Here is an 11,874-nt window from a genome sequence, read left to right on the forward strand (position 1 = left end):
CAGAAATAATCTAACGGGAGAGGGCTGGGGAATTTGTGACGTGAACAGTTGTTTCACTCGCGCAAATGTCTCAAGGCTTCCAAGAGTTTTCGTTCAGGCATTTTAAAACATGCAAAGTAACCGGGTGCTTATGAAATTGTCCTCATCATGTCTTCCGAGCAAGGACTTTTATAGCCAGCGAGCAAGCTCTCTTGGGGGTGGAGCCGGGAGGGGGAAAGAGAAAAGAGCTTGCAACGATGTCTCAGAAATTTAAATGCCGCCCCCAATGCTCCCCGCGGCTCCCTGCTGTCCTATAGCTGTCAGAATTTAACCAATCAGTGCAAACCGGAAACGATAGCAAACGTACTGGTAAACAAACACGTGAAAGGTACAATGTTATCAAATACAGTTCGAAATACGGGAATCCTTGCTGACAAAAGCTAAAGTTTGTCTGATCAAGTATGCCTACCGTGTGCCAAAAAAATCATAAAATTTAGTGAAGAGTTAAACTTTATTGTTAGCACACTAAAAGCCGATTCACCAAAAGATCGAGGTCACAAATGTCGTTCCAAGGGTCAAGTGAACCTTGCCAACTTCAGTGTCAACGCCACAAAACTACTGAACAGAAAGAATGTCGAAAACTGGACACAGTCCAGCCAGGGAAAAAATGAGCAGCGCAATGAAATCGCTAGGATCTCAATTTTGCAGCCAGATCTCCGACAACGAGGACGTAATTCTCAATATCGACAATATGGTTTCATTGAAACATTCAACCCGTGTGTGAAATTTGTGATGTCGTGAACCAGACGTGAGAGTGCCAGATAAAAACGAGAACATTGCGCTTCTAAAAAAGAACATCGCTACTCTCAAGTAAAACATTTGCAGCTTGACTTTGTTCGGGTCTTAATTCCAGAGAAATTCTCGTAACCTTCACGAATCCGCTTTCCACCATTTTTGTATTGTCAACAAGATGCACGCGAAGAGCAATGGCGTAAGTACCAAATTTAAAGATCCACCAATCAGCATTTTGCGTCGACTTTTTCGACACGGAAATGAAAATTCCTAAGACATCGTTGCAAGCTCTCTCCTCTTTCCCCCTTCCGCCCCCCACCCCCAAGAGAGCTTGCTCGCAGGCTAGAACTTTTAGAAAACCGTAAAAATCTGGAACGACCCCAAAATAATTTTGCGATGAACTAATCAAAAACTAAGCCATTAAGCGTTGTTCCATGAATGGCTTTCAAAATTCGCCCCTCACCAGTCGCTCTTTGTTACAAACGCGAACACAAACGCAACACTTACAACTAAGTTTTGCTTTTACTTGTAAAGTTACAAGTGATAGAACGTTGAATATAACAGTGAAAAAAAGTTAATATCTCTAGTGGATTCCAGCTACCGCCGCTATCATAGAAAGCCGTAATAAATTAGTACGAACACGCAATTATTACAATCGCGATTGCGATGAGAGAAACTAACACTGAGCCATTTAGCCTTGTTTCTCGTATAGCGCTTTCATAGTTTACGCCTTTTTTACGTTATTGTTCCGAACGCTTTGAGAAATAACTCGTGCAAACTTCACCTTTAGGTTACTCGCGAGCCGCTTAACAAAAATCGTTTCCCTTTCCTTTCCATTTTGAGGATAATTGTTCAATTCACAATCTTACAATGCATTTCCTGATTTCTACGGGGATCTGACCTTGGAAGGTAACTTTGATCAGTTTGACCTAATTCTTCTAAATACAATTGCGAAAAGATATTTAATAAATTGAATGGTTTTCCAGGAAGGTTTCCTTCGTTTGTTCCTAATGGCAAAGGTAACTGAATTTAAATACTCATCTGCTAAGTAAGCTGCCGGTTTATAAACGGTCGAATTAAGAATATCTCATCACTGCTATATACCATCCAAGGCAGAGATAACGTAATGATAGTGCGATAGACCGGCGGATCAGCACTACACGTATTTTGAAAGCGATATTAAATGGGCTACACTGTTAATTCCCTTTCATATCAACTTCTATCAAGATCACCGTTTATCTTATTCAGCAATAGGATCAAAATTTCCAAACTAAAACTATCCAACATTGAGCGCTTGAACTGTTCGAGTGCTCTGCCGCATCAATCAAAGGGACGCATAATAGCAAACCATTAACTACACCCAATTATTAAAAACTGGATCATTGTATAATGCAATTCCAGCGATTTGATTGGCTTAGTGACCATGGTATATGAGCCATTATACCATGCCCGAGAAGTAACGACCATAAATTGTTTTCTGGTTGCTCTTGAAAAGGAAATCAGCAAGGCCTAGCAATATTACTTGATTTTTTTTAATAGAACAATTATTCCACTCGCTCTTGTTGGATATGAGATGATTATAGCCAACTCGGCGCTACGCGCCTCGTTGGCTATCTATCATCTCATACCCAACGTGCGCTCGTAGAATAATTGTTAATTATAACAAGGAAATGCAACGAATATGGAACGCCAGTGATGTTGCTCAAACATCATATTGTCGGTAGTAATCATTGCATTCTTAAGTTTGTCAGTTTAGGTTAATGATATGCTGTTTATATTGATGTTATATAAAAGTTCCTTTTTAATGTGAATGAAATCTTTGTTTTTCTATTAAGATTGTTCCGGTAGAATGCCCCACTTCGAAAAATATCAAGACCTACCAACCAAAGGTGCTCACGCCATTGAACAGTTCAATATCGATGGGAGTCTGTTTCTCGGCTTCGCTAACTATTATGATGATAACAACGGATACAACACAGAATCCTACATCTACAAACTGGACGATTCAACTGGAAAGTTTGCCCGCTATCAGACAATAGATACCAAAGGAGGACGCGACATGGAATATTTTACAATCGCTGACAAACATTACCTTGCTGTGGCTAATCTCAGGAATAAAACTACAAATAGGTTGAACTCTCTCATCTATCAGTGGAATGGATATCAGTACAACGTTGTCCAAAACATTCCGACACTCGGAGCAACTAGTTTTAACTTCTTTAAAATATTGTCGGACCTGGTTCTTGTCGTCACGAATAGTTATGATGACACTACGAATAGTGTAGACTCAGTCATCTACAAGTGGGGCTACAACCAGTTTAACAGGCTCCAGGAGATAAGAACCGAGGGAGCTACAGCAAGTACTACGTTTGCAATAAAAACTGAAACTTTTCTTGTTTTTGCAAACAGCAGAAGCGACAATCAGGGCTTTTCTGTCCAGTCCTCTGTGTACAAGTGGTCAGGTGACAGCTTTGTGAAACTGCAGTCTCTTCAGACATATCGTGCCTTTGATGTGAAGTCCTTCAGCGTTAATTGTGAGACATTCCTCGCTTTTGCTAATCGGCGGAATGGAAATTCTTATGACATCGACTCTTTCATTTACAAGTGGAATGGCAGCAGGTTTGTTCTGTTCCAATCCATTCCCACTCACTCAGCACGCGCCTGGGAACCATTTTCGATTTGCGGTGAAACGTTCCTGGCTGTTGCCAACTTCTACGGGAAGTCGATTGTGTATCGTTTGTCCGGATCACAGTTTATCAAATACCAAGAGCTTTCAACTCAACATGCAAATGACCTCAAAGCATTTGAACACAAAGGTTACACTTACCTGGCATTTTCAAATTATCGATATGAAAAAGGACGCCGCAACAGCAACAGTGCTCTGTACAAACTGGTATACAAATAGACAAAAAAAACACTACACAAGTCCCACAAATTGACTCTTCGAATTCACCATGATACCACAATATTGTAACGAACCCAGAGAGTGCTGTTTCCCTATATAAGGTAGAGAAGGTTGAGTGGGGTGCTTCTTTAAGGTTTTTTTTTTTTTTTTTTTCATAACTGAGCAAACAAAACGAAAAGTTTTGATTTTTTGTTAAAATTTTCTGGGAATGATTTCGCATGTTACATGAGGTGAGGTCAGGCAATCGATGTTTGACCGGCAGAGTTTTCAAAAATCAGATTCTTCTTTTAAGATAAAAAAATGTTTTTCCTACAGCAAATTTTTGTTCTCATATAATTTTAGCTGTTTTCCATTTTGATTACTTTTGGGTCAATTTTGGGCGGAAATCTGAGGTTTTAATTTTAATCTAAGGCATTAATTTTGAAGTAGACTTAATTCTTATTTCTTGCGTCATATGAAAGCTCATTGTCGGTTGCAAACCTCAAAGAAAACGTTTTTAAGAGATACTATATATTCTCCGAGTGTCATTATCATAGCTTTTACACTTGTGAAGTTATGATAAGTTCGCTGGTTGAAGGTAGAAATGGACTGATAATAATTAAGAGCGGCTTTCCACAAATATCGACCAAGTGGTGGCACAAGTCAAAAACTCGATTTCGTTCATATTTTGCTCATAGGTAGTCCCTAGTGAGAAACAAACTGAGCTGTAATTAGTTTTTCAAAATACCGCTTCCTTTCGAGTAAATATGCGAAAAACGATTTTGTCTCAGTTGAGCTCAAAGTCCGCTTTCGGCGGGATGGAATTTTCCTTAACTTTTGACGGCTCGCGTATCAATCCGCAGACTGTTACTAGCCTTCAAATGATATTTATTGCTTTATTAGGTCTTCCTCTTCCGTTTCACGGGAAAACATTTAAAACCTAAGTTACTTTTACGTCCCAAATAGGTTTAGAAGAACATGCTATAAATGCCAATTTTCAGCAACCACATTTTAGCACTAAAACATTGCCAATTATATCCATGGGCGATAACTTAGATTTCCCTATAATGACTTTCTATGGCTTCACTGTATACCTATTTATCATAATATAAAAACAAAGCTCTGGGTAAATGAAAATAAATGACCCGCTAGGCTTCAGATTTATCAGCATTTTCTTGCGATTTGGCGACCGAAGCGCAAAAAAGATGGCGTGACAGACTGTCACGGGAACAAATAGTTTTTCTTATTAGAAAAAAATGAAGCGACATTTTTAAAAGGAAGCTTTTTTCATTGGCAGTACAAAAATCTTTGGATCGAAAGTTCTATAGCGTTACTGACCAAGATATATTGCAGGTGCTTTTTATAAATGGAAATTCCAGAGTATCCGTACGCTCTGATGCGGAGTCCAATTCGTTATTGTGGCTGAATATTATTATGTTAAAACAAATAATTGGAAAATTTCTTTTCCTCTTTCTTTATCACTGCCATTGGTAAATTAAACTAGAAATAGGTTTAAACGCAGCAGATTTGAACTACATTAATCTGATTAAAAGTTTCAACTGTTTTGTTAAACTGCATCGTTTGCGTGAAATATACGTGAGAAAGCACACGCACGCACAACGACAACAACACAACAACAACAAAAAAAAACGAGACAGAATTCTGAAGGTTTCTAAGGGAAAAAGTAATAACAATAAAAACCGTGACAAATTTAATGAATCCAAGATAGTGGTCAATACTCGTGTTATTAATAATGTTATTTTGCTGCGCTTTTTGATCCTGAAATATTGTTTGTGTGAAGATGAACGTAATTAACTAATTCGATTTTTGAACGTCGCAGTTTTGGACCTATTAATAAATTGAATTATTATTACATGACCAGAGAAACAGACAGAAACTGTAAACAAAACGGCGAGCATGGAAGTTTGCTGTTCTTTTAAGTCGATAGTTGGTGTGCCATGTTCGTTTACTCGCAGAGACCGAACAAGGCCCAGGGAGATACCTGTGCTGTCCTGAGTGTGTCCTGTACAAAGAATATTGACCAGCACAAGTCATGTTATGGTTTTCAAGATGTAGGGAACGAGGGCCATGTTTTCAAAGCCAGAAAACATAAAGACAATGACGATTTGGGCTTAGCTGTTGAGAAACATTTATCACGGCCAAAGACTCTTATCGGGCCCGGTAAGTTACCGCGACTTTCAATAAACGGGCCACAGGGCTTATACGCCGCGGCAGTTTACGGTATTCCTGGATAGATAGGAGAGAAGGTAGACACAGAAATACCAAATGTAGGAGCCGTAGCATGTCCTTATTGCTACTTCGGCCGTCAAATTTGATCGGTACGTTTGTTAATTAAGTCCCACACCTGATAGAGAGGAAAGGACCTCTATCTGGAGAGGAACGAAAAAGAACTAAAACAGAACATTGTGTCAACAATGATTTAACTTTGTTGGTCTTCGAATATAATGTGCCCGTTTCTGGGTATTTATTCTGCGTGCGAAAGTATGGAAGCAAACGGACATTGGTTACGAAAACTAGTCCCTTAAAATCGTCTGTATCCCCATTGAAACATACATTGAGACATTGCGGAAACATATAAATCTTTATGTGACTGCCTGCTCCTGTATTAAACAGGCCTCGTTCAAGCCGTTTGGACGTTTCCAGTGGTAACCGAGTACAAAGACAATAAGCTCCATTTTATTTTATAACCTTTAAAAACTGATTTTGACTATTACAGTGCAACGCGCATTACCGAGGCCACCCCAAAAGAAGACATGTTTATTAATTCGTAAACTGGATTGTTTTGTTACTAAGAAGGTAAGAGTACAGAAATAACCCCAGTGTGGGTTAATGAGCAATTCGATGCTAAATTCTTGTTAAAACGTGCATAAAATAATCATAAAACACGGGTGTCAGTAAAACGCGGGGCCGGGGTCTCTGTTTTTCTTTCCTTTTAATAATAATAATAATAATAATAATAATAATAATAATAATAATAATAATAATAATATATTCGCTATCACCAACGGCTCAAACATGAATTATACACTGAGCTTCATGGGAAGGGCTTTTAACTTTTTTTCGCCTGATCAACCATCATCCGGCTACAACACGTTGGAAGAAAGGGAGTTTTACAGTCAATCCACGTCAAGCTTTACCGGTTTTTTTTTTTTTTTTTCAATTTTAATGGAGTTTTTAAATTTACATGTCAGTTTTGACGTCGCCAATGAGATTTCAGAGTTCCCGTAGAAATTTCCCCAGTGTATTGACGGTATAAAACTATAAATTTTTCTTTACATTACAGCACAAGTATTTCAAGAACAACAATTGTCTCCCAAGCATTTTGAATCGTTTTTTTTTTTTTTTTTGTCAGTTAATACGTCTTTTTTGGAAATATTTCCAGAGGAATGTTCAACATTCTATTCAAATGCCGAGCTTTACAAAGGAATTCGAATGCATGGTTGTTTCATTCTCGGAAATAATAGTCACGCGTGACATGGATTGACTGTAACAAACGAACACGATCATGGAAGGCGGCGGGGGTGTTCATAGTAAGTTCATGCACATTCTAGTTCACGAATTTGTTAGTTCAAGGAAATATAATGTCTCGTACCTTTTTTTTTTTTTTTTGCCTCATTTCGTTTCTTGGAAAAATGACTGAAAGGTAGTCAATTCACGGAAGCAATGTCCGCCAGAATACGGAACTGCATCCAGTGTTGTCACCGATGACCTATCCTAAGCTTTAGAGACTTAACTTTTTTTATATTAACTTTAATCCTTATTTGACCCACAAATGACCTGTGATGTTGAAAATAAAAAGAAATTTAAAAAAGAGAAAAGAAAAAAAAAAGGAAAAGTAAAGAGACCCCGACCCCGGCCTCGCGTTTTACTGACACCCATGAAACACTGAAAACCTCGTCGTCGACACACTAATATGCTTGTATCGAGCGGGAATAGATGACGAAGATGACCAAAACTTATGTTTGATTTTTCATTAAGGTATCAGCTTAGTTTCCGTACCTTTGTGTCTCAAATTGACGCACGTTTTTGATTCTCTTTTCGCTTTCGTGGTTCGTGGTCACCTGCTATGTCACGCCATTGTTTGCAATGCGAATGCCAGATTTTCGACATGGTAGGTGATAAATTCTAGGCCCTGCGGGTCACTTAAAATAATTTACCCAAAGTTTTGTTTTGATGTTATGATTGATAAGTACACAGTGAAGCCATAGAAAGTCATTTTATGATAATCTAAGTTATCGCCCATGGGTAAAATTGCCGGTATTTCAGTTCGAAAATTTGGTTGTTAAAAATTTGCGTTTATAGCATGTTGTTCTAGATCTGTTCCGGGCATAAAAGTAACCGAAGTTTTGAATGTTTTTCTGTAGAACAGAAGATGAAAACCTAGAAAAGCAATAGATGTTATTTCATGATCCGTGACTGGCTGTGGATTGATATGCGGCCGGCCAAAGTTAAGGAAAATTCCGCCCGACCGGAAGCGAATTTTGAACTCAACTGAACTGAAAATCGTTTTTCGCTTGTTTACGCGTAAGGAAGCCGTATTTGGAAAAACTAACTACAGCCCGTTTTGTTTCTTACTAAGGCCTACCTATGAGCAAAATATGAACCAAATCGATTTTTTGACTTGTGCCACCAAAAGTTGATTTCGGTCGATATTTGTGGAAAGCCGCTCTTAAAAGCTTTTCGAGAAAGTTAGTCTATTTGCACTGATTCCTTTGTGTTAGTTCACGGCATCTCAGGATATGTTATATTCTTTGCTGAAGCCATTTTTAGGGGATTCTACGCGGCTACTTATCAAACAAGTTATTTTTAAGTAATTTCATCGTGTAAGGCTGATTTTTCACATTGGTTAATAATATTTAATTAAGGCCACTCTGCTACATAAAAATGGCTGTAAGGTGAGTTAATCTTCAAACTGCTCGCTGAAATTGGAGCTTAGAATATTGACTGCAAAAGTATAGTTAGGAAGCAGCATAAACAAGTAGGGCCAAATTGGACAAAATCTGAAATAAAGAAAATACGCAGTATCATCATGCAGAGGTTACTTGTGTAGTTAATGCCTCTATCGTATAATTCGGACTTGAAATAGCTGTATATATTAACATTATAGACCATTGACAGCATTACTTCCTTGAGCATGTTGAACACTTGCTGTCAATTAAACTGTGTTGTGATTGATCATGATGTACAGATGTACATAAGCGATCGCTGTGGTGTAGATTTGTTGCAAAACATTATTATGCAACGCAGGTAAACTTGTAATATAAAAGTAAAGACTTAAGTCCTGTACTTAACTACCGTGGTCAAAAAAGGGCTCTTATTAGTAATAGCGTCTGTTCTCGCAAACTATATTTTGTGTGGGAATATAATAGCGTAGACTGCAAACACTAAATTAAACTAAAGTTCTGAATCCATCCAATAAAAGTAACTTAAAAAAAAATAAAAAACCATTTCTAGGTACGTTTTGTTGCATATACTTATTTTACCGTTCTGCGCCCTCCACTAGCTGTTATCCGTTAGACAGTTTTTAGGCTGTCTGTAGACACACCGCCAACTTGTGCCCCCATGCATTTCTATATCATGAAGTAATGTGCATACACTTAACTAATGCTAACTATAGCGTTCCCGTAGGGCGCTGTTCATCCATTCACAACCAGTTCGTGCCTGATTAATTATTTTATTGACAAATCGACGAACGGTTAAACTACAAAAAGGAAGCTTGATCAAAAAACGGAATACGTCATGATAGTAAGAATACGAAAAAAGAGGATACAAAATAAAGGATAAAACTTACACTTGATGAATTGCCCGGGATTGATAAAACAGAACTCCAGAAAAAAGGGGGACTTGTTTACTCTCCGAAAACTATGCGAGAACTGATAAGATAGATAGAGTTGCTAAATAAGTTCATAAGATTTGACGATCAACTTCCTAGGTCACGCACGGGAACGTGACACTAACCATACACTAACAGGCACAAAAACAGTACAGACGTCCACTAGAATTTTAAGTCTCATATTCTAAGCTATTTCAGCCGTGAGCCAAAAGACAGTAATTAGTAATGACTTATTGCTCCCCAAATAAGTACCACCAAGGCCTTCAGTATGACTAGTAACTGACCATGCTCACATGGTAAAAGGCTGATATAAGTGGGTATTTTTTTTAAGGTCGAAATAATAATAATAATGATAATGTTTATTTCTTATATTGCGCAGTCTAACATGCTAGATATGATCGAATGCGCATTACAAAATCTTAATATAAAGTAATGAATGGCTAATCTAAATAATAACAACAATAATAATTTACAATCTCCGGAAAAAACAATAAAATTAAAATATGAGTTAATAAGAGAACTAATAAAAAGCTAATTTAAAAAGATGTGTCTTTAGTAAAACTTTAAAAGTATTCAATGATTGGCATTGTCTGATTTCCAAAGGGAGTCGGTTCCATACTTTGGGCGCGACATTTTCAAACGCCCTATCCCCTAGTGTCTTTTTTGTTCTATAGGTATTATCCATTAGAAGTATGCCCCGGTGTGATCTCAACTGGTACCGCGAGCTGTCATTGATTTTTATCAAGTCTAAAAGATACTGTGGTGCGACGCCATAGATACATTTGTGAACTAACATTGCTATCTTGAATTCTATTCTGTGGGTAACCGGAAGCCAGTGCAGGTTGATCAATGATGGTGTGATATGATCATACCTGGATACAGTACACACCAGCCGAGCTGCCGCGTTCTGTAGGCGTTGCAGCTTACCAAGATGAACAGCGGGCGTACCATATAATAGACTAGACCGTTACAATAGTCTATTCGTGACAATATAATAGCCTGTACAATGGACTTCCTATTGTCATATGATAAGTACGAAACGCAGTAGATCAATTACTTTCTTAGTGAATACCGACAAGGCGTTTTCCGTATGCGTCTGCTTTACAAAGCCGATAATTAATTATTGTCTAGGTCGGAATGATCACACTTCATGAGTGATTTTCGAAATGAACGATTTCGTAGTTGATTAGATGATTATCGCCTAACCTTATCCCAATTTTTATGAATTTGGCCAAATTTCAAAAGCCTGCTAAAACCATGAAATTCCACAATAAAAGTCCGTGTTTTTCTAACATAGAAGCACTTGTATAATTCCCAAATGTGAGAAACTGCCACAGGGTATCAATTTTAAGAGTTCAAAATTGTGTAAAAATTACAGAGAGATTTAGAGATCGACGTTTCGGAATCATCTTGACTCCATTATCAAGAGAACCAATAGATGATTAAACAAATACTTTAGCGCAAAATTTAATCAGTGAGTGAATGTTTAGTTGTCGTTTGAGTTTGCGTATAAATCACATCTCATGAATAAGGCAATGAAATTTGTTGGTGCATTTCGCAAGCACGTAAAACTGTTCTAAAAAACGCTGTGGTATCCGGTATTTACGTTGGAGGCGGTATTGTTTGTAAATGGAGGACGACCTTCTTTTGTGTCCGTCTACGTGCTCCTGCAGGTGCCCACGCGCATATCCCACATAACATGCATCGCACAGGTTACATTTAAATTTTTATACTACACATTCCTGGTCGGTGACAGTGAAGGACTTGGCTTCTTGCACCTTAAGATCTTCATTGAGCTTCCGACTTACAAACACAGATAGGAGGGCAGTTCATACTTTTAACTTAGTTTACTAAGTTGCTGTTTCACAACGAAAAACAAAGGAATAGGCCATTTTTGAGCACATCTAAAACACACAAACCGACTGTAATGTTACACTCTTATCTTTCGTCTTTCAAAATTATCAATAATCGTTTTGCGTTATTTAAACAATAAGCTACTAGAAGACTTACATTTCATGAAGATCGTCGATTTTCCTTCCACAAAACAAAACAATTCATTCTATGTGTGCACAACTGTTGAGGTTCTCCCGGCCCTATTCCATAGTAAAATACATTAGACAGATGAAACAAAGTCCATGTAACTTGCAAATAACCTTGGGTGAAAATGAAACCAACATAAAATAATGAAACGGGTGCTGACGCGAGAAAATAAAGAGAACGACGCCATCTTGGAAACATCTTGGAACCCCGGAAGGACCGAAACTACTTGTTTCCAAGTAGGGTAGGGTGAGTCAAGATGCGGCAGAGGGTAGTGACGCGATAACCAAAACGATTATTGTTGGTTTGGAAAGAGGAAAGACAGGAG

The sequence above is a fragment of the Pavona decussata genome, unplaced genomic scaffold (assembly GCF_977016875.1).
Source record: "Pavona decussata unplaced genomic scaffold, jaPavDecu1.1 SCAFFOLD_107, whole genome shotgun sequence".
Taxonomy (NCBI): Eukaryota; Metazoa; Cnidaria; class Anthozoa; order Scleractinia; family Agariciidae; genus Pavona; species Pavona decussata.